The sequence below is a fragment of the Polypterus senegalus genome, chromosome 3 (assembly GCF_016835505.1).
Source record: "Polypterus senegalus isolate Bchr_013 chromosome 3, ASM1683550v1, whole genome shotgun sequence".
Classification (NCBI taxonomy): Eukaryota; Metazoa; Chordata; class Cladistia; order Polypteriformes; family Polypteridae; genus Polypterus; species Polypterus senegalus.
Window position 1 is genome coordinate 189,577,970 of NC_053156.1, and position 23,355 is coordinate 189,601,324.

Sequence of the window (23,355 nt, forward strand, 5' to 3'; positions counted from 1 at the left end):
AACAGTGCAGTCAAGAAGCAGTTCTCATGAGAATGCCAAATTATTTTCTGCCCAGATCTTAATGTTTTTAAAATATTATGCTTTACAGTCTGAGATTCAAATCACTTTCTCCATGCTATTTAATCCTTCAACAATACAATTTTGTTTGGAAATTAAGTAAATGTTTGACAATTCTAAAAGTGTATTTAAGTTAATCATTTTAAATTGATATTGCATGGATTTTCCTAATTTGTCAGAAAAAAATGGGAAACATTATTTAAAAAAAAACAAAAACATAATTATGTTTTATCAATATCCTTTATAGTCATGTTGTGGTCACTTTGACCTTAGGCTTTATAGGTGTTTTTAAAAGCGGAAAAAATGTAAAGTATAAAGCTTTTTAATCTCTTTTTTGTGTGGTGACAATGACATTTTTCCCATACCTGTCACATCATTAAAAGTGTCTTGCAGATTGGGTTGGAACCAGACCTGTCACATCATAACTCTGTAACAACTCTAATGTGCAATTAGAAGAGAAGACAGAAAGATGCAGATAAATCTTGGATTACATTTACAAGGGAAGATGTTGACAACCCAGACAAGGTCACAGTCACATACTGTTTACATGTCAGTGCAAGACTGTCCTCTGGCCACTTTTCTATAACATATCTGATTCAAGTGCCCACACTGCTTTCATTATATAGAAGGATTTAAACAATCCTTTAAAAAAACTAAAACAAAAAAAAGCAGCTAGGTACGGCCGTGGCGATATATGACATCAGGAAAACTCAATAGCTTCAAAGAACATTCATGGTTTTGTCTGTTGTGTGGGACATTAAAGATGAGACTCCCAGACCTTCTCTGTCAATAGTTCCATCAGCAGATAGAAAATGTGCCAAATCTGTCCCCACTAAAATGACAATAAGAACAGCATGACATGCACAGATGCTCTCTATTTCATATGCACAGTAATGCACAGGATGAATGGATTATGTTTGAGATTGTTCTTAATAGAATCATTTATGGTGATGTGTGTAATATTGTTATTTGTGATTTGTGAATATTATGAATGAATGTAGGAAACAAATGTTTACTATGGATGAATGTCTGCAATGAACTTTACTAAAGATCAAAATGTTTGTTTGAATTTTGTTGTTTATAAAATTCGATTAGGGTCAGTTCACCTTAACATCATATACGGTATGATGTTCAATGGTTCCATTTTTATTTTTCCTGCTTTTTATGAGAACTAGGAATACACTGCTAAAATACTCCAAGAAATTTACCATACACCAAAACAAACAGTTTTAAAATAAGAAATATGAACTGCATTTTTTAATATATGAAAGGAAATGCAAGTTCTCTTTTATATTTCTGGTGACATATTTATATATTTTTTAATTCATAAAGTAAAAAATGCATCTAGTTAAAACATTTTTCTTGTTTAAATTTTTGTCTGTTGGTGACCCCAAACATAAAAGATCTAATTTATCCATCCATCCATTATCCAGCCCGCTATATCCTAACTACAGGGTCACGGGGAGATCTCATTTAGTTTAAACATAATAGTAGGGTTAAGAATTCAACAGCTTTGTCAAATTAACAGTATGATGTGTGGCCACGGCCACTACCTGGCCGGGATGCCAGCAGAGTTGAAGGACCAGTGGAGAGGGCATTGATTAGGCAATACCTCCCCTGGGACACTAGGGGGCAGCCCTCCTGAGCGGGTGTGGTACCACAGATTCCTGCAGGGCATGTTGGGAACTGGAGTTTGGTGAAACTCTGTTGGGTTCCGTAAGGGCCACCAGGGGGAGCTGGAGAGCCCTACAGAAGATCTCCAGTGCACCTGGCAGTGATTCCAATTAATACTGATGAGCCACCTGGAACACTCCCGGGAACCGAATAAGATGAGCTGCCTCACTCCATTGAGTGGCCAGAGTTGGGAGGAAGGAGACAAAGCCTGAGGAGGAGTGGAGGTGGATGGACTGGTGACAAGAAGGGAATGGACTTTATATTGGTGTGGTGTTGGGGGTTTGTGCACTTTTGATTGTAAATAAATGCAGGCGGTGAGTCGAAGCTGTGTCCTGCCTGCCTGGGATTAGGGTGACAGTATGCCTCCTAGTGGCTTACAATAGCCATTGTTAAGTTGACTGGAGGTGGAATGAAAGGACTCAGCATCCCAAAAAGATTAAAGATTTAATCCATTAATAGCATGCAAATAGGTGTAATACAAATGCTTGCAGAGCAATGCCTCTTGTTGTTTGTTCTCCTTTTTGAACATCTGACACACCTCTCTATCCCAACCTAGTGGTATAAGTACAGAACTCAACATACCCCAACCCCCCACTTAAGAATAGTACAATTACAATATGTAAGTTACATATGACTAACATTGTAATGAACACTGAATTACATCAAACATATATATTTATTTTGCATTTTGTTCTTCTCACATGGACTGGAGGAATGTGAGAAACCTTAGGCATTGTTGTCAATGTAGACTGGAGTGGTAATTCCATATTAGCATCCCTTGAGGAATCCCTTGTCACAAGAGCATTAGACTTGGATAACTGGGAAAAATTATTTTCATTTGCCAGCAGATAAGTTCATGGACTTGAGTTTCAAGAGATTGTGAAAATCTTGGATGCGCTTTTTGAACATGTGTTGAATTCTAAATATGTACCTTGTCCCCTTTTTGAAAGTGAGGTATCCATGCTCTAGCATCCATATACTTTTTCATTTTCTCATGAACAGAAGAAATTCTGTTACCATCAGCCTTGCATGAAACAGTAGTAGGAAAGACAATAAAGCATCCTCACAATTTTCTGCCCTGAAGCAATTAGAAAGGAGAAACTCCTGTAATAACATGTGGTTTGTGTTTTAAGGAAGGAATCCTAGACAAGAGGTTTTCATGCAAAATAGCAGATGGAACGCAATCTTTGAGAGCACAGTTAACTCTGTCAATTGCACTGTTTGCAGCTGGATGGTATAGTGAAGTGCACATGTATTGTGTATCTCTTGTTTTCAGAATTGCTCCAAAGTCTGCAGATGTGAATTGACATCCATCATCTAGCACAGGGATTTCCTAATCTGCTAAAGGAGGAAATCTATTATATTTTGAGAAGTGATAGAAGCAATAAAAGCAACTTCTGGCCACTTGCAGTGAGGGTTAGGGCATAATGACAATTGCAGACAGCTGTTTCAAATGGACCCACCAAATCAATTGGCAGCTTTTCCTAGGGTTTAGATGGAAATAGTGCAGAGTATGAAGTAGCAGCAGTAATATTCTTGACTGAAGGTTGACACAGTTGATAATTTTTAACTTGAGCTGTAACCATTGCATCTATCCCTCGCCCCAAGTATAACTCACACAGAAATTTGTTTCTTACAGAACCTTGTTAAACATCTTGAGCAAATGCAACCAATGTGTGGGGCAGAGTGTCAGGAACAATGAGATGAGAACTACACACTAAGGATCAGTGTAAGAAATTTCTCCAGCAGTAGTAGCAAGGAAGGACAAGTGCTGTCAGCAATGTGATTCTGTGACCCATGATGATAAGCAACAGTAACAACACACCAATCATGCTGCCCAATGTACAATCCACATGACTGTGCAGTCAGACACTTTTGAGGACAGCAGAGTGGTCAATGTTCGATTATTAGTGCAGAGAATAAATGAATGACCCCAAATATAAGCCTTACATTTTTTGACACATACAAGGGCCTCTTTTTCAAATGTATAATATTTCCTTTCAGAAGCAGTAAGGGCCAATTTATACTTCACGCTCAGAACGTGTACACGCCCGCATCATCGCTGCCACGCGTTCCCAGCATTCATTTCACGCGTTCTCTGAACAGGTCCTCAGAAATTAAAGCAACGCGTGCGCGAGTTGCAGTACCAGCAAAAAGTCGGGGGGGGCACAGTGTGCTAAAAGTCGGAACGTGACGTCAGAGTCTCTGTTTACTATCTACATGTGACAGCAAGCCTCTATGGAGATCCTTCGGGGGTCGATGTGCGTGCTTTGCTGTTTGATGAATGGTTCAAAGTGGTGAAGCAAAATGCCGACATACAGATGCATTCGTGGTGCTTTTATATTCAAGCGTCGTATATTCCCGATCGTAATGACACGATACATTTTAAAAGTCTCACATACCATCTTTTGTGCCGTCTATTTTTTATTTTTTTACTTTACCTGCTGTCAGGTCCAAGAAGCTCGTAGCGATTAAAAACTGGGATGACGTTTACGACAGTCTGCTTTAATGATAAAGTAAACTACGAGATTAAAGCCGAAATTTACACTTTATTCACAAAATACACGTTAATCACAAATATAACGCTATACATTATGTTGCTGTTGTTAAGTTGCAAAAATAAAAAAGACGGCACAAAAGATGGTATGTGACATTTTTAAAATGTATAGTGTCATTACGTTCGGGAACTATCTACATGTGACAGAAAGCCTCTATGCAGATCCTACGGGATGAATGTTTCGATTTGGTGAAGCAAAATGCCGACATACAGATGCATTTGTGGTGCTTTTATATTCAAGCGTCGCATATTCCCGATCGTAATGACATGATACATTTTAAAAGTCTCACATACCATCTTTTGTGCCGTCTATTTTTGCAACTTCACATCGGCAACATAATGTATAGCGCTGTATTTGAGCCAATGAGAAAAAAATAAAAGACACGGTGAAAACATGTATTTTGTGATTAAAGTGGAAATTTCGGCTTTAATCTCGAAATGTCCACTTTAACCTCGTAGTTTACTTTATTATTCAAGCAGACCATTGTAAACATCATCCCAGTTTTTAATCGCTACGAGCTTCTTGGACCTGACAACAGGTAAAGTAAAAAAAATAAAAAATAGACGGCACAAAAGATGGTATGTGAAACTTTTAAAATGTATCATGTCATTACGATCGGGAATATGCGACGCTTGAATATAAAAGCACCACAAATGCATCTGTATGTCGGCATTTTGCTTCACCAAATCGAAACATTCATCCCGTAGGATCTGCATAGAGGCTTTCTGTCACATGTAGATAGTTCCCGAACGTAATGACACTATACATTTTAAAAATGTCACATACCATCTTTTGCGCCGTCTTTTTTATTTTTGCAACTTAACAACAGCAACATAATGTATAGCGTTATATTTGTGATTAACGTGTATTTTGTGAATAAAGTGTAAATTTCGGCTTTAATCTCGTAGTTTACTTTATCATTAAAGCAGACTGTCGTAAACGTCATCCCAGTTTTTAATCGCTACGAGCTTCTTGGACCTGACAGCAGCGGAAAGCCGAAATAGATCGTCACACAGAACAAATTAAATGTATGATATTCCAACTCTCTGCACATTTAGAATCTTTAGATTTATACTTGATATCACTTTCATGATGAAATGCATTAAAGTGTGTATGTTACATTTTACATATAATTTCGTTTAAATAATGAATACTGTTAATTACACACATGGGGGAATAATTACACACATGGGGGTGTCACGGTGGTGGAGCGATAGCACTGCTGTCTCACAGGGAGTTATGTTGCTGGTATTACCTGCTTGTATTCCACACTGTGCTCCGGTTTCCTTTCAAAGATATGCAGATTTGGGGATTTGGTGCTGCTAAAATGACGTTAGTGTATGTGTGTGCTTGTATTCACCTTGCGATGAGCGGAGACCTCGTCCAGGGATTGTTTCTCAGTCGTGCCCAATGCTTGTTGGAATGGACACATCCCTGGATTGATGGATTTAATCAATAAACATCCTTTTCAGAGATATTGCGGTAAGGTATCATCAGAATTTAATAGGTGTTCTAGGCAATTCACAACACAGAGAAGCCGAACATGTTCTCACCGTGATAATATCTCGAACCGCCACCTGGTGGATTCCTCCAGATGTACGTAAAGTACGCGCGCAAGTATGAACACTACAACGCTTGCATAGCAGGAGCGCCCGCTGCAGCATGCGTCGCGTCGTGTGAAGTATAACTCCGGCCTAAAAGTTCTGCATGCAGAGGCAATAGTTCAATCTGTATGTTCAAGGAGGACTTGAGCATGAGCAGCTCCAGGCTTATAGTCACACGCATTAGTAGAAATTACAATGGGTACAATAAAGTCAGGCTGTATCTCTTTTGTTGTAACAATATTACCAAGAAAACGCAATCTGGCCTGACTGAAATTACATTATGATTTATTCAGCTGTAATTTTGCATCTTTTATCCTTTTAAGAATTGCCTGGATTGTACAATCATTGTCAGCTTGTGTTCATCCCTCCAAATTTATATCATCTAAGTAGTTAGCAACATTTGGTAACACCTGCAAGACTGTAGCGAGCATGTTTTGAAAAGCAGAACCTGAACAACCCTTCATAAGTAATAAAGGCAGTCCGATCATGGCTGTCTTCATGAAGCAAAAGCTGAAAGTATGTGCTTTCTAAATCAATTGTGGAGAACACTGTTCTTTTCAACAGCCATAGGATTTCATCAATGTGAGGGATAGGTTTTCTTTTGGACACCACCATAGGAGAGATCCAGGGAGAGACTTCAACTCTTTAAATAATCCCTTCTTGAAGAAGGTGATTTAATTCTGCACTGACATCTTGTCAAACTGGCAGAGGTAAACAACCTAATTTTTGTCATACAAAAATTGACAAAAGTGACAGTCTATACTTTAACTATACTACTTTCTTATACTTTCTATACTTAACTTTGTGTTTGATGCCTTTGTAACAACCCAGAGTAACAGGAGGTGATGGAGCTGTAGATTTGCATATCACAGGAATAGAATTTGTGGTAGCACTTGACAAAACAGTACTGTCATTAGAGCACAAATGTAGATTGTTTATTAAATCCATGCCAGAATCCACAATAAAGACTGGTGCAGGGCACGTAACATCACCTTTGGACTTTGTAACAGGTAAGCTGCTGTAATGGACAGGAATTCAGTGTTTTCATGGAAAATTCTTCTAGAGGTTGTTGTTCATGGCTATATACAGGACATAAACGTTTTACCTGTCTTGCAAAAGAGTCACCTGCTTTGAATAATCAGACTGCTTTGATTAGTATCTTGTCCACATACAATATGGTGATATAGAAATGCCTGCTTCCTTTAAATTAATGAGTTCTGGGGACATTGGTTTTGAATCAGGTACTTCTTGATAGCTGACACCAATACTATTGTTGAACCAAAGTAAATGTGTTTACACTATTGTAAATGGAAATTGGCATGCACCATTGTTTAACTGATCATTGTGTTGATCTTTGCAGAAATTGAAGCATTTATATATTTCTGGATAGATGAGAAAGTAGAACAGAGAGGTATAGTCTGAGACTTGTGACTGCTGCCTCCTTCTTTTATACTTTTTCACCATATTGCTGTGGCTACACCCTGTAGCAACAGTGGCTTGTACCAGTTCATGAGATCCTCATTGTTGAGAACCCGAGTTGCTGGATCAGGCCAAGGGGACGTCCACTGTGAAGGATGGCCGGCCATTTATCCCGGCCAATACCCCCAAGCCGCCAGGTGGAGCTCTCCTTGCAGCATGGAGGTCCCCAGAAGACCAGCAGGGCATCATGGACAATGGAGTTTTTATGCAAAGCCCTGCTGGATGCCGTGGGGGCCACAGGAGGGAGCTGCAGGGAGGACCGAGGGCTTCTTCGTGCCCTATGACCCGGAGGTTTATCACAGGAAGAGCGATGGACTTCCGGGTTGAAGAAAAGGACTATTTACCCTGACCTGGAAGGAATAAGGACTTGTGGACAGTTGGGCAGAAACACCTCTGGGTCAGGGAGTATAAAAGGACTATGGGAACTCACAGACAATGAGCTGAGCTGGGTGGAAGGGTGGCAACGCGTCTGGGAGCTGGAGGATTGGTTATTTGTTATTATTGTGATTTATATGAGTATTGTGGTGGAGAGTGTGCTTTGTGCATTGTGGAAGAAAAATAAAGTCAACATTTGGACTTGTACCTGGTGTCTGGAGTCATGGACAGGGGTTCAAGGGAGCGAGAGCGCTCCCTATCGTTCACACCACGTAACACCTGGCTGTGGCAGATAGAGGGTCATTTCTGGAGGGTGGGACTGGACTGTATGTCTGCCTAGGGGGTTGCCAATCAGGATCCCGAGCTGTTTTGTCATGTGGTGGGTGTGGCAATGCACTGTACCAGTGAATGCTCCCCAACCTGACCTGACCTGTGTGACTGAATTCCACCACCAGTTAACTTCCACCAACAACAGTATAAGTAACATAGGAGTTGATATGGGTTGGCAACTTGTTGAGTCAATGTCCTTTTTAAATCAGATGCTACTATCGGCAAATTTGAGGATACATTTAGTGAATAAGGTTTCTTTTACTCAATTTCCAAAGTAAGTTGACTTTTTACATTGTACTTTACATGGCCAAGTCTGAGCAAAACTCATTATACTCTGGTGTATGGCCTTGCTGTATCAACAGTTTTCACCACTTTGTGATCTAGTAGAAAAGAGAACATGTTTGGAAAAAAAACCCATAAATGGTCGATACTAATTTACTGTAAGCACTGACAAAAATTAAAGGTTTACACAATTTTAAACACTTGTGAAACACCCTCTTTTGTCTTCTTACATTTTGTCAAAATGGGACATTCTGACACTGCTGTGCAAGGTCATTTATATTAGCATTCTTTTATAAAGCAGTCATTGTTTGCTTTCATGTGACAGTAGGGGTGTTTTAGGGCCATAACTGCCTATGCCAAATCTGAAGTGTCATTTCCTTCATTGAATGAAAAGCAGATTTTAGCTCCTGAAAACAAAACATATTTCCAAAAAATTCTAAAATCCTTTAAAATCGGCACCTTTTTATTTGGCAATAACATCTTGTTAATTTATTATGGAGTTGGATTAATTTACTTTAGGGTCAGAGTAACTGGGACATATTCCAGGTCCATTGCAGGACAGAAATCAAAATTGGCCCGTTTATCAAAAATTTTAAAAAATTAGATGAAAGGAATGCAGGGAGGTCATAACACAGATATATGAAAGGGCCCAAGTGAAAGATACAGAGAAGTTGGGAATAAACAGATTTCCAAAGGACACCAGACAGACAGACAACTGAACAGTTTCCCCAAGGAATTACTTGTGTTCAGTGAGTGAAAGCAACTAAAATGAAAGACAAGTTTTAGCAAAAATATTCCTCCTGAATATAGATAATTATTTTACTACTTAAAGGAGAAAGCATGGGGGCTGATTACCAAATATTAGCCTTTGCAAGCTAGTAATTGCTTAGGAGTACAAGGGAACTAAAGATCTCTAGAGGGAGCTGTAGCCTGGTGTCCCTCTAGCCAAAGCAGGAATGCACAGGACTCTAGAAGTGATTCCAGGGCTTAGCTAGGAAGTGACCACTAGACAGGATTTCCATCTGCCTCAAGCCAGTGGTAGAATGAGTCTAGAGATGGGAGGAGAGATGGAGTGAAGATTTAATAATGTGTGAGAGATATGGTAATGAAGAATAGTAAGTGAGACTGGCATAGTGAAGAAATAGTTAACATCCCACCTTGTAGGGCTTTAATTGCTAGGCACTGCGAGGCAGCTTGGCCTTTATTTTATATTCTGTATATACAGTACCATACAAACAAAAAATATTTGCCCTTTCTTAATTTCTTTTATGATTGAAAACTTTTCACATTGATTGTTTTCAAGTCTTCAAATAAAATGTAATGTTAGGGCATTCGAGTGAAAAAAAAAACACTTTTTTCTTTTTACTTTTTTTGTAGTTTATTAAATGAACACAGTTATCTAACATCAACTGGCACTGTGTGAGAAAGTAATTGCTCCCTGTACAATTAATAACTGGCTGCACCAACTTTAGTTGCAATGACTGTAAACAGACTATACTAGTGGAACACACGGTCCTCCTGTACTAAAATAAAAGGCAATTGAAAGGAGTGTAGTCCACCATTACAATAAATACCTTGTATATGAATTTAAAATTTATAGGCACCATGTCCTGGGGTATTATAAATAGTGGCTCTAATGGATAGTGAAGATAATATGGATAGCAGTTGTTGATACTGCATAGGTGTTTATGTTGTCCTGAAAGAAAAGGAAATGGAAAAAGCACTCAAAAGGGATATAATGTGGAAGTCACAAACAAAAGATAAGTGTTACTGAAAAAAGAAAAAAATATGGACAACACAAAGATGAACCAATGAAAAATGTGATGAAACATCAAACCAAAAGCCTAAGGTACTGTGTTTTAGAACATTGTTCAGTGTTGGTCCAGTGTAAAAGGGGGAGTATAGGATATCACCAACAGTAGCATTCAGTTATGATCTAAAGGAAGTTTAAAGTTAATTCACTGAAAGTAAAAAATAGTTGACATGAAAGGCAAAAATTACCACTAAGTTACATATACAGTGGGTTTAAATAGAGGTCTACCAACCAAAAAAAGGAAAAGTGAGTAATTACTTTTACTAAATTAAAAATGTTGTCTTACATTGGTCTGTTTCTGTGACATTGTAAAAAAGAGCGTCTACATGAGCTATTAAAAAAAAAAGAGTATACTATTCTATTGTGAGTTAGGTCCACTGCATAATTTGTATTTTGCCTACTTCGAAAAGCTGTGTGCTTTTTATTTTTTTTTTTTTGTTGTTTACTTCATCCTGAAAACCCCAGCCACAGGACATGCACAGATCAGTGTGTTTCTTTGTGCCGGTCCCAAGCCCGGATAAATGGGGAGGGTTACGTCAGGAAGGGCATTCAGTGTAAAATTTTGCCAAACCAATATGTGGACAACAATACAAATTTCCATAACGGATTGCTCAAGCCCCAGGTTAACAACAACCGCCTCCAGTACTGTTAGTCAATAGGGTGCTGGTGGAAATTAGGCTAATGTTGGACGAAATAGGAGAAGAAAAGGGGGAGGCGTGTCTGTAGGCAGAAGGAAGATAAAGAGAGTGAAACTGAGGGTAGGAACTTTAAATGTTGGCAGTATAACTGGTAAGGTGAGAGAGTTAGCAGATATGATGGAGAGAAGGAAGGTTGATATATTGTGCGTGCAAGAGACTAAATGGAAAGGGAGTAAGGCCAGGTGGATTGGAAATGGATTCAAATTGTTCTATCATGGTGTGCATATGGGGCGTCATGGTGGCGCAGTGGATAGCGCTGCTGCCTCGCAGTTAGGAGACCTAGGGTCGCTTCCCGAGTCCTCCCTGAGTGGAGTTTGTATGTTCTCCGTGTTTCTGCTCGGTTTCCTCCCACAGTCCAAAGATATGTAGGTTAGGTGCAACGGCGATCCTAAATTGTCCCTAGTGTGTGCTTGGTGTGTTTGTGTGTGTGCCCTGCGGTGGGTTGGCACCCTGCCCCGGGGTTTGTTTCCTGTGTTGGGTGGGATTGGCTCCAGCAGACCCCCGTGACCCAGTAGTTACTGTAGGATATAGCGGGTTGGATAATAGATGGATGGTGTGAATAGGAAAGGAAATGGAGTAGGGGTTATTCTGAAGCAACAATATGTCAAGAGTGTTTTGGAGGTGAAAGGAGTGTCAGACAGAGTAAGGATTATGAAGCTGGAAATTGGAGGTGTGATGATAAATGTTGTTAGTGCATATGCCCCGCAAGTTGAGTGTACAGTGGATGAGAAAGAAGATTTTTGGAGTGAGTTGGATGAAGTGATGAACAGTTGTGACAGATTAGGGTTTTCTCGCACCCTTGCACCCTCAGACACCACGTCAGACACCAGATAAAAATCCAATAATTTTATAATTATAACTTTAATAATTGTGCACAAAGCACCACCTCTCCACAATTCTCCAATAACAATAACAATAAACCAATCCTCCACTACCAGACGCTTAGCCACCCTGCCTCCCAACTCAGCTCATTGCCTGGGAGTTCCCACAGTCCTTTTATATTCCCCGACCCAGAAGTGTTCCCAATCCAACAGTCCATAAGTCCTTATTCCTTCCGGGTCAGGGTAAACCATTCTTTTCTCACCCCGGAAGCCCGTCGCTCTTCCTATGACGAACTTCCGGGTCATAGGGCACAAAGAACTCTTCAGTCCTCCCTGCAGCTCCCTCTCGTGGCCCCCATGGCATCCAGCAGGGCGGTGCATAAAAACTCCATTGTCCATGATGCCCTGCTGGTCTTCTGGGGACCTCCATGCTGCAAGGAGGGCTCCACCTGGCGCATGGGGGTATTGGCCGATAAAAGCCGCCATCCTCCACAGTATCCCCCCCCCAGCGACGAATTATAAAGATTCGGAGCGGCCTGCCCCGAGAGGGAAGTCTTCCTCCAAGAGGACGTTCCGGTTGAGCCTTGGGCACCCGTAGCACTGCCTCTGTCCTCCTGGTATTCTCCCCTACGGACTGAAAACAACAAGGAAATTTTAGGTCCGCTTCTCTTGCTGGGAGAGAAACCCCCCCGCCTCTAACGGTGTTTTTTCTCTTTCTGCTTCTATACCTTTGTCAGGAGACCCCCGTTTTATTTTCGGGATCTCCTGCTTAATCTGGGGCTTGTCCACAGTCTGAGTCTCTCAATTAAGTAAAGAGAGACCCTTTACTGTTTGCACCCCTTTACTTTTACAAATTACCGGTGGCGGCGCTTTAGGCTGTCTCGCTCCGGGAGTCAGCACTGTGTAGCTGCCCCGGATCGATTAGCACTTCCGCTGGCCAATCGGTTATCGTATCGGCCTCTCTCTTGTAGGGCACGCATCCACTTGGCACCCGCTATGGATTAAACGTGGGCCCGTGTCACTCTGCGTCCCTATTTCATTATATACGGTACTGGCTTTACCTACCTGTACCGCCAAATCAATTAAGACAGGAGGCTCCCGAGACAATCGCCGCAGGTACTCATTTAATTTGCTCATAGGCTTTTCAGCGCTCCTCTCAAGTCTGCAACGATCGCCTGGATTGTTTGCACCACCTGTAAAAAACTGTGCACGGGCTGAAGCAACTTCTCCAGCTCGTGCACGTCCAAAAATTTATTCAATACAACCGGAGGCATGCTCAAGCCATCATTAGCCTTACCCTCCGGCTGGGAGCCAATAAACACGGCCGCTCCTGGCACGTGCTCCGACAGGTCCCGCAAGGGAGCCTGAGATTTGGAGTTCTCTTTGGAGGACCGCGGTGCCGCTTTTGGCTGACTGCAATCAGCAATCAATTTGTCGACGGACCGATCAGTCATTTCCCGGACCTCCTTACTTTTTTGTAGGGAGAGCGATGCTTCGCTCGTCTCCCTTTCCCTTCGGAAAACCAAGTCCGTCTTTTCTTGGGCGAAGCCACAAACAGCTGAAAATGGAGCGTCACCTTCCTGGAATCCTTCGTGGTAGGTCACGTGTCCCTTGCCGGCACCCGTAATGTGGAAGTCCTTCGGGTTGCTCGTTTGCCTGAACGAGCGCGCCATCGCCTTCGGGTTTGTCTTCTGCCTCCCGCAGAGCCTTCGGATGGACATCTGGGAGGTATGTACATGGGACATCATGTGTTAAATTAAAAAGATTGTAAAGTACATTCCCAGCACATACCTCGTCGGAGACGTCTTCCTCCGGAAATCTCTCCCGAAACTCGTAGCTGCTCCATGGCTCGCCTTGAGCGCAGGCAATGTTGAGCGCTAGACCTCCGCTGTTGCTGGCGCTCTGCTTGGTCTTCTTCTTCCCCATTACGGACTTAAAGATAGGGTTAGTGGCGATTTTTCTGCGTGTCTTGACGCTGCCTTCTTGGGGTATTCTGTCCACAGTATATATATATATATTTTTTTTAAATTTCAGGTCCTCTGCCAAACAGACGGCCAGAGAATCCTGCCGAAGCTACGCCAACTGTGACAGATTAGGGTTTTCTTGCACCCTTGCACCCTCAGACACCACGTCAGACACCAGATAAAAATCCAATAATTATTTATTATAATAATAATTGTGCACAAAGCACCACCTCTCCACAATTCTCCAATAACAATAACAATAAACCAATCCTCCACTACCAGATGCTTAGCCACCCTGCCTCCCAACTCAGCTCATTGCCTGGGAGTTCCCACAGTCCTTTTATATTCCCCGACCCAGAAGTGTTCCCAATCCAACAGTCCATAAGTCCTTATTCCTTCCGGGTCAGGGTAAACCATTCTTTTCTCACCCCGGAAGCCCGTCGCTCTTCCTATGACGAACTTCCGGGTCATAGGGCACAAAGAACTCTTCAGTCCTCCCTGCAGCTCCCTCTCGTGGCCCCCATGGCATCCAGCAGGGCGGTGCATAAAAACTCCATTGTCCATGATGCCCTGCTGGTCTTCTGGGGACCTCCATGCTGCAAGGAGGGCTCCACCTGGCGGCTTGGGGGTATTGGCCGGGATAAACAGCCGGCCATCCTCCACACAGTGTACCCAAGAGACAGAACATGGTGATTGAAGCCGATTTCAATGGACATGATAGTGAAAGGAACAGAGGTGACGTGGAGGTGATGGGTAGGTATGATGTCAAGAAGCGGAATGAAGAATTTCCGAGGATAGTGGATTTTGCCAAAAGGGTGGACATGGCTGTGGTGAATACGTATTTTAAGAAGAAGGAGGAACATAGGGTTACATACAAAAGTGGAGGAAGATGCACACAGGTAGATTACATCCTATGCAGAAGAGTCAATCTGAAGGAGACTGAAGAGTGCAAAGTGGTGGCAGGGTAAAATGTACTCAAGCAGCATAGAATGGTGGTCTGTAGGATGACATTGGAGATCAAGAAGAGGAAGAGAATGAGGGCAGAGCCAAGGATCAAATGGCGGAAGTTGAAAAAGGAAGGTTGAGTTTAGGGAGAAGGTGAGACAGGCACTGGGTGGTAGTGAAGAATTACCAGACAATTAGGAAACTGCAGCAGATGTAGTAAAGGTGACAGCAAGAAGGGTGCTTGGAGTGACATTTGGACAGAGGAAGGAGGAAAAGTAAAAATGGTGGTGGAATGGGGAAGTACAGGAGAGTATACAGAGGAAGAGGATAACAGAGAAGAAGTGGGATAGTCGAGAGATGCAGAAAGTAGACAAGAGTAAAAGGAGATAAGGCGCAAGGTGAAGAGAGTGGTGGTGAAGACTAAAGAAAAGTCGTATGATGAGTTGTATGAGAAGTTGGACACTAAGGAGGGAGAAAAGGACCTGTACTGATTGGCTAGACAGAGGGACCGAGCTGGGAATGATGTGTAGCAGGTTAGGGTGATAAAGGATAGAAGATGGAAACGTACTCACAAGAGAGGAGAGTGTGTTGAGCAGATGAAAAGAGTACTTTGAGATGCTGATGAATGAAGAGAACGAGAGAGAGAAGAGGTTGGATGATATGGAGATAGTGAATCAGGAAGTGCAACAGATTAGCAAAGAGGAAGTAAGGATAGCTATGAAGAGGATAAAGAAAACCGTTGGTCCAGATGACATACCTGTAGAAGCATGGAGGTGTTTAGGAGAGATTTCAGTGTAGTTTTTCACCAGATTGTTTAATGGAATCTTAGAAAGTGAGAGGATGCCTGAGGAGTGGAGAAGAAATGTATTGGTGCCGATATCTATACTAATAAAAGGCAAAGACCTCACTGACTGACTGACTCACTCACTCACTCACTTATCACTAATTCTCCAACTTCCTGTGTAGGTGGAAGGCTGAGATTTGGCAGGCTCATTCCTTACAGCTTGCTTACACTTCATTTCGAAATTCTACGCGTAACGGTCATAACTGGAACGTACTTTCTTACAATACTGTATATGGCCATAGCCTGCAGCTCGGTCGCTGTGTGAGGTGGAGTTGCGTCTCGCATCATCACGCCTCCCACATAATTGAGTGCCTGCCCATATAAGGTAAATATTTGCGGGTGAAGGACTGTGCTTAGCATAATCATAAGTGCAGCTACTGTAGAAACCCTCCCTCAGCAAAAGTGCGAGAGAATGTTGCCAGGTCTGAGCTAAAATTAAATAAAGCCGTGGACATCGCAAGATCGCACGAGATATTCGCGAGATACAAGTTTAATAAGAAGACGCAGGGTATAAAGCCTCGATGCTAAAGACCTGGCGAAGTCATGGAGAACATGGAAGGACGAGTTCATATTATACACAGAACTTGCAATGCCGGAGGCAGAGGAAAACACTAAGGTCATATTATTCCATTAAATAACTTTTCCGATGGTTGTGCTACTTCCAGACATGTATTTTCAAATTAAAGCATTTAACCAATCACATTTCAGCCATCATTTGTTGCCAGGCATTGAGGCCTTCACAATCCGTTCTGCAGGCCCTCTAACACAGAATAAATGTTGATTAAACTGTTTTGCTTCAACCAATCAGATTTTGAGTTGGTATCAGTAGGGCCCTCTAGCAGGCGTACGGCAACATCACCGTATTCAGACCCATTGAGTGGATAGAAGCTGATATGAGGAACTCTACAAGGTCACTGAACGCACTGCAGGCGCTCCAAGCACAAGATCCTCGCACGCACTACTGCCAACTCCATGGCAGGATTCTGGACAATATTATTTGCCAGACACAGACCAGATTTCAAGACCACGAAAAACTGATGTTTGTCACGCTCCTCGACCCCCAGAAGTTTCGGGAATACAAGACCAATTTCCCACATGCAGCCTTCTCCAGTTTAACACAGAGCCACGGAGCAGTTTTTGATCTGTCTCGGCTAAAAACAGAACTGACTGTAATGTATGCCATGGATGATTTTGCAGGAAAATCTCCCACTGATCTCCTTGACTCCCTTCATTAGAAAAATCTGAATGAGAGCATGGGGCAGCTGTACACATTGGCATATTTGGCGGTGACCATTCCCGTGTACACTGCTTCTGTCGATGACGATAGAAAGGGATGTTTTGCTGGAACTGAGAAGCACGGATAATCTGTACGACAGAGTAATTGAACTGTTTTTGAGGAAAGAGAGGAGGATGGATTTTGTTTACAAATAATCAGAATTTTTGGTGAGTAAAATGTATCAATTTTCCTAAATAATATTGCAAGTTTATGAGTTATTATTGATGTTTTTTATGTGTGTCGCGGCTGTAGCTGCAGTAGAAAGGAACTTGTTCACCCCTGGTTTGTCTGTTCAAAAAAGGCACTTATTGTGGCTACAGGAGTTATCTATCTGCGATGCAGTGGCTCTTTATACGGTATTTCTGTATATTAAGATGGTTTTTATAACCATAAATTATTTTTTGATGGGCGGGTTGTTTCAGACGGAACACTACTGAAGGCCTAGGTGTGAAATGCACGGTCCACCACTGGACCAGATGATACATAAATTTGATCAACATTGCAACCTGAAAATAAACAAAACTGTAGAGAGGTTCAGATTATACTTCTCCCAGTGCATCTCTCTAAATCCCCCGTGCGGGAACATTATCATAAGGCTTAACAATCTTATTGTTACACCTTCTACGTGCACTGAACCGTCCTTATCACAAAGTCTTCCTTGTTTTCCCGCTGGCTGCTTCTTTCCATTCACCTCCCTAGCTCTTTATTTAAACAGTTTTTCTTCTCACTTTTCCGCTCCTTCGCTGTCTTATTCCTTTTCGTTCAAAATACGCGCCTCCTTGCCTTTTTACAGTCAGCTCCCCTCACGTCACACCATGGTACGTTTAGCACAAGTTAATACCGGGAATGCCTGTTAAACATCTTACATTCATGAGTAGCGATTTGCGTAGTGAACACTTCGATGAATGAAACCTGTTATCTTTACAATGGTTGACAAACACGGAATGTAACTTCAAAACAACACGTCCTCCAAATACGAACCTGATTGGAAGAAATAATGATAATCAAAGCCTTGATGACAGAAACACTCATAACAGTGACAAAGCAATTACTTTGACAATCAGGTTATGTTATTTTTAAAATGTTTCCTTTTCTTTTTCATAACATGTTCAACACACTGCTTCTCCACTGCGAATCGCGGGTATTTTGCTAGTTTAAGAATAAGGGTGATGTGCAGGACTGTAGTAACTACAGGGGGATAAAACTGATGAGCCATAGCATGATGTTATAGGAAAGAGTAGTGGAAGCTAGGTTAAGAAGTGAGGTGATGATTAGTGAGTAGCAGTATGGTTTCATGTGAAGAAAGAGCGCCACAAATGCAATGTTTGCTCTGATGGTGTTGATGGAGAAATATAGAGAAGGCCAGAAGGATTGCATTGCATCTTTGTGGACCTAGAGAAAGCATATGACAGGGTGCCTCAAGAGGAGTTGTGGTATTGTATGAGGAAGTCGTGAGTGGCAGAGAAATATGTAAGAGTTGTGCAGGATGAATACGAGGCAAGTGTGACTGTGGTGTGGTCTGCGATAGGAGTGACTGATGCATTCAAGGTGGAGGAGGGATTACATCAGGGATCGGCTCTGAGCCTTTTCTTATTTGCAGTTGTGATGGACAGGTTGACAGGCAAGATTAGACAAGAGTCTCCGTGGACTATGATGTTTGCTAATGACATTGTGATCTTTAGTGATAGTAGGGAGCAGGTTGAGGATTGTGGAAGAGAGGTGAAAAAGAGAGTGCAGACAGGGTGGAATAGGTGGAGAAGAGTGTCAGGAGTGATTTGTGACAGACTGATATCAGCAAGAGTGAAAGGGAAGGTCTACAGGACTGTAGTGAGACCAGCTATGTTTTATGGGTTGGAGACGGCAGCAGTGACCAGAAAGCAGGAGACAGAGCTAGAGGTAGTAGAGTTAAAGATTATAAGATTTGCACTGGGTGTGACGAGGATGGATAGGATTAGAAATGAGTACATTAGAAGGTCAGCTCAAGTTGGACGGTTGGGAGACAAAGTCAGAGAGGCGAGATTGCGCTGGTTTGAACATGTGCAGAGGAGATATGCTGAGTATATTTTGAGAAGGATACTAAGGACAGAGATGCCAGGCAATAGAAAAAGAGGAAGGCCTAAAAGAAAGTTTATGGATGTGGTGAGAGAGGACATGCAGGTGATGGGTGTAGAAGAACATGATGCAGAGGACAGAAAGATATCGAAGAAGATGATCCGCTGTGACGACCCCTAATGGGAGCAGCCGAAAGAAGAAGAAGAAGAGTTTACTTCATCCTGCACTCCTGTGTGATGTGTGTGCCACTTTATTCACTGACTCTTTTTTCCATTTTTTGTGTTTTTTATTTAAATAGCAGTCTCAGATGGGATGAGGTAGGTGACGGGTGTTTTTATATAGCTTAAAATCAGTTATTTTTATTGCCTTTCTTTGATTGTATTTCCTTTTCTTGTTATCAATAAACCGCCCCCAAAATACATTTAAATGAAATGCAGTACAGTACGTTTAATGTCACTGCATGGATTATGTCAAATGTAACCTCATAATGGGTAGTGATGCCAACACTGTATTAGCCAGTTTTGGATTCATACATTTCTCAGAAAATTGTGAAGATGAAAATAAAAGGGAGGAATGTGTCTTTTGTAAATGCAGTTTGGCTAAACACAACCGATGATAATAGAAAAGGAAACATTGCATTTACATTTAGTTTTTTGGTTGACACCTTTATCCAAGGTGACTGGCAATATGTATGATACAATTGGTTACATTTCTTTTTGTTTTCCAGTTGGAGCAAAGGAAGGTCAAGTGACTTGCTTATGGTCATGAAGTTTCAGTAGTGGGATTTGAACTCTCAACCTTTGGGTTAAGGGAAAGCTGTAATGTAGCAAGGGAATGAAACTATTATCTCAAAGTGCATGATTAAGAAGAGAAAAAATATAGAAGCTGCCATCTCTGATAATATGCTTTTGCTAGTGCTCTTATTGAAACTGTCTGGGTGTTGATGACATCAATCACTGCAGAGCATGATGGGAAATGTAGTCTTGTAGTTTTGATTTGAGACAGCTCGTAAATCAGCCTACACATAAAGCAGGTCATACATTAGACTTAGTGATTACTAAAGGACTGAAAGTTGATATAAAACAGATCATTGATATTGGTGTATCAGACCATTTTCTTCTACTTTTTAATATAGAAATAATGATAAAAACACTCATGAGAAGCATATTGTTAAAAAACGCTTCTTTGACTCGGCAGCAGCTTTAAAACTTACAAACATTCTAAGCAATCAGTCCATTTATAGTGCCAACTACAATAGTGAGGATAATGTAAATAGTAAGGTGGAAAGATTTAATACTAAAGTGAGAGCTGCTGTTGACATAGTTGCACCTGAAAAGACAGTGAAAAAATCTTCTAGCATTGTTATACCATGGAAGACCCAAAGAGTGTCTGATTTAAAGAGAACATGCTACAGAGCTGAGCGTCAATGGAGGAAGACTAAACTTACTATCCACCATGAAATATTAAAAGTCAAAATAACAGAATACAATAACACTGTCCGTCTTGAGAGACGCTGCTATTTCTCCAAGATTATAAATAATAATGCTAGTAATCCCAGAGTCTTATTTTCTACAATCGATTGCCTACTAAACCCAGGTAGCTCAAAGGAATGCCTCCTAAGTACTTCCAGTAAAACCTGTGAGGCTATCGCTGTATTTTTCAATCAAAAATTAATGATATTAGAAATAACATAGTATATCCCTCCAACACTAAGGATCCTCCTAAACCCCAGCATCCTGTTATAAACAAATTAAACTCTTTCACTAGGATAGATTTACCTGATTTACAAAAATAATATCTCAATTAAAACCTCCACCTGCATCCTTGACCAATACCAACAAGGTTTTTCAAAGAAGTATCAGGCGTGCTAATTGATAATGTTCTTGACATAGTAAATTCATCATTAGATACGGGGGTCTTCCCAGACTGTCTTAAGACTGCTGTAGTTAAACCCCTACTTAAGAAACATAATCTTGACCCTCGCTCTTGAAAATTTTAGACCCATCTCTAACCTGCCTTTCTTAAGTAAAGTTCTAGAGAAGGCAGTCATTATGCAGTTAAATGACCACCTCAATAAACATGCTATTCTTGATAAATTTCAGTCGGTTTTAGAACAAATCACAGCACAGAAACTGCACTCGTTAAAGTAGTAAATGACTTGCGGGCGAATGCAGACAGAGGCCATTTATCTGCTCTCATCCTCTTAGATCTGAGTGCTGCATTTGACACCATTGATCACAACATTCTTAGAAATCGCCTTAGTCAATGGGTGGGCCTCTCTGGCAGTGTCTTAAATTGGTTTGAATCCTACCTGACAGGGAGAAAATTTTTGTTAGTTGTGGGAATTACAACTCAAGACACATGATATCCATATGGTGTTCCACAAGGCTCTATCCTGGGTCCGCTGTTATTCTCAATCTACATGCTTCCGTTAGGTCAGATTATCTCAGGGCACAACGTGAGCTACCACAGCTATGCTGATGACACACAGCTGTACTTATCAATAGCACCTGATGACCCGATTCTATTGATTCACTAACACAATGTCTGACTTGTATCTCAGAATGGATGAATAGTAACTTTCTCAAGTTAAATAAAGAGAAAACTGAAATCTTAGTGATTAGCAATAATGGATACAATGAGGCTATTAGAAATAAACTGGATACATTAGGATTAAAAGTCAAGACGGAGGTAAAAAGCTTAGGGGTGATTGTTGACTGTAATCTGAATTTTAAATCACATATTAATCAGATCATTAGGACAGCATTTTTCACTTAAGAAACATAAGTAAAGTTAGACCTCTTATATCACTGAAAGATGCTGAGAAATTAGTTCACGCGTTTGTTTTCAGTCGACTAGATTACTGTAACGCACTCCTCTCAGGACTACCCAAAAAAGACATAAATCGTTTGCAACTAGTGCAGAATGCAGCTGCTAGAATCCTAACTAGGAAAAGAAAATCGAACACATTTCTCCAGTTTTGATGTCACTACACTGGTTACCTGTGTCATTCAGGATTGACTTTAAAATTCTGCTTATGGTTTATAAAGCCTTAAATAATCTCACCCCATCTTATATATCGGAATGTCTGACACCTTATATTCCAAATCGTAACCTCAGATCCTCAAATGAGTGTCTCCTTAGAATTCCAAGAACAAAACTTAAAAGAAGTGGTGAGGCGGCCTTCTGCTGCTATGCACCTAAAATCTGGAATAGCCTGCCAATAGGAATTCGCCAGGCTGATACAGTAGAGCACTTTAAAACACTGCTGAAAACACATTACTTTAACATGGCCTTTTTATAACTTCATTTAATTAATTTAACTTAATCCTGATACTCTGTATGTTCAATTTCATAATAACTATTCATGGTGGCTCTAAAATCGTACTGACCCCTACTCTCTTTCTGTTTCTTTTTCCGTTTTTTGTGGTGGTGGCCGCCACCACCACCTACTCAAAGCTTCATGATGCTCCAACAATGATGGACGGATTAAAAGGCAGAAGTCTACGTGACCATCATCATCATCAAGCCCTTCCCTGAGAATCCTAAATCCAAAGAGGACTGTTACATTTATGTTAGGTAGAATGCCCAGAGGGGACTGGGCGGTCTCATGGTCTGGAATCCCTACAGATTTTATTTTTTCTCCAGCCGCCTGGAGTTTTTTGTTTTTCTGTCCCCTGGCCATTGAACCTTACTCTTATTCGATGTTAATTAATGTTGATTTATTTTGTTTTCTTATTGTGTCTTTTTTCTATTCTTTATTATGTAAAGCACTTTGAGCTACTGTTTGTATGAAAATGTGCTATATAAATAAATGTTGTTGTTGTTGTTGTTCATTTCAGGTTTGGAGAAGTCATAGTTGGAAGCAGGGGAGGGGTTATTAAGATTAAATATACGTGTTGTTAGATTAATTGCATATATTTAACTGGTTGAGATATAGCATTGTTTTGGGATTATTTTTATAAAACAAAATTTTATGTTTTCTCACAGAGTCAGTTTCGCTGGAATCTCTGGCACACCATTATAGGCTAAAAACTGGCCCTGGCCATGTCTGGGTGGAGCCCTGACTCAAAACACTCTGTAATTTAGTAAGATCAGACATCACAGAGTTAAAAACTACAGAAATCTAAAAAAATGTAAGGCTGTTGTGTTCTGTACTTAAACTACCACTTGGTAAGGATAGAGAGGTGTGTGAGAGGTACAAAAAGGAGAGGAAACAAATAAAGAGACATGGTGCTGGAAGTATTTGTATTAAAGCTATTTGTTTGCTATTGTTCTATTAAATATTTAATCGAATTGGGACACCGGCTCTTTTAATTGTACCTCCAATCAACTTAATAAAATGACTGTTGCTACTATTCCTTTTCCTTTTTCCATTTTTGCCATGGCCTGATGAATTTGCCATACCATTAAAATGTATTTGAAAATGTTCATTACTTACATGCTGGCTTTTGGTGCATCAGGAAGTGAAGCACACAAAAGGCACTTCTTCTTCATTGCCTGGGAACAGAAGGTCATATACTGCGTTACACTCTTTCAAATCAAGATATGTCACTAGTGGGCATTATTACAGCTCTACAAGC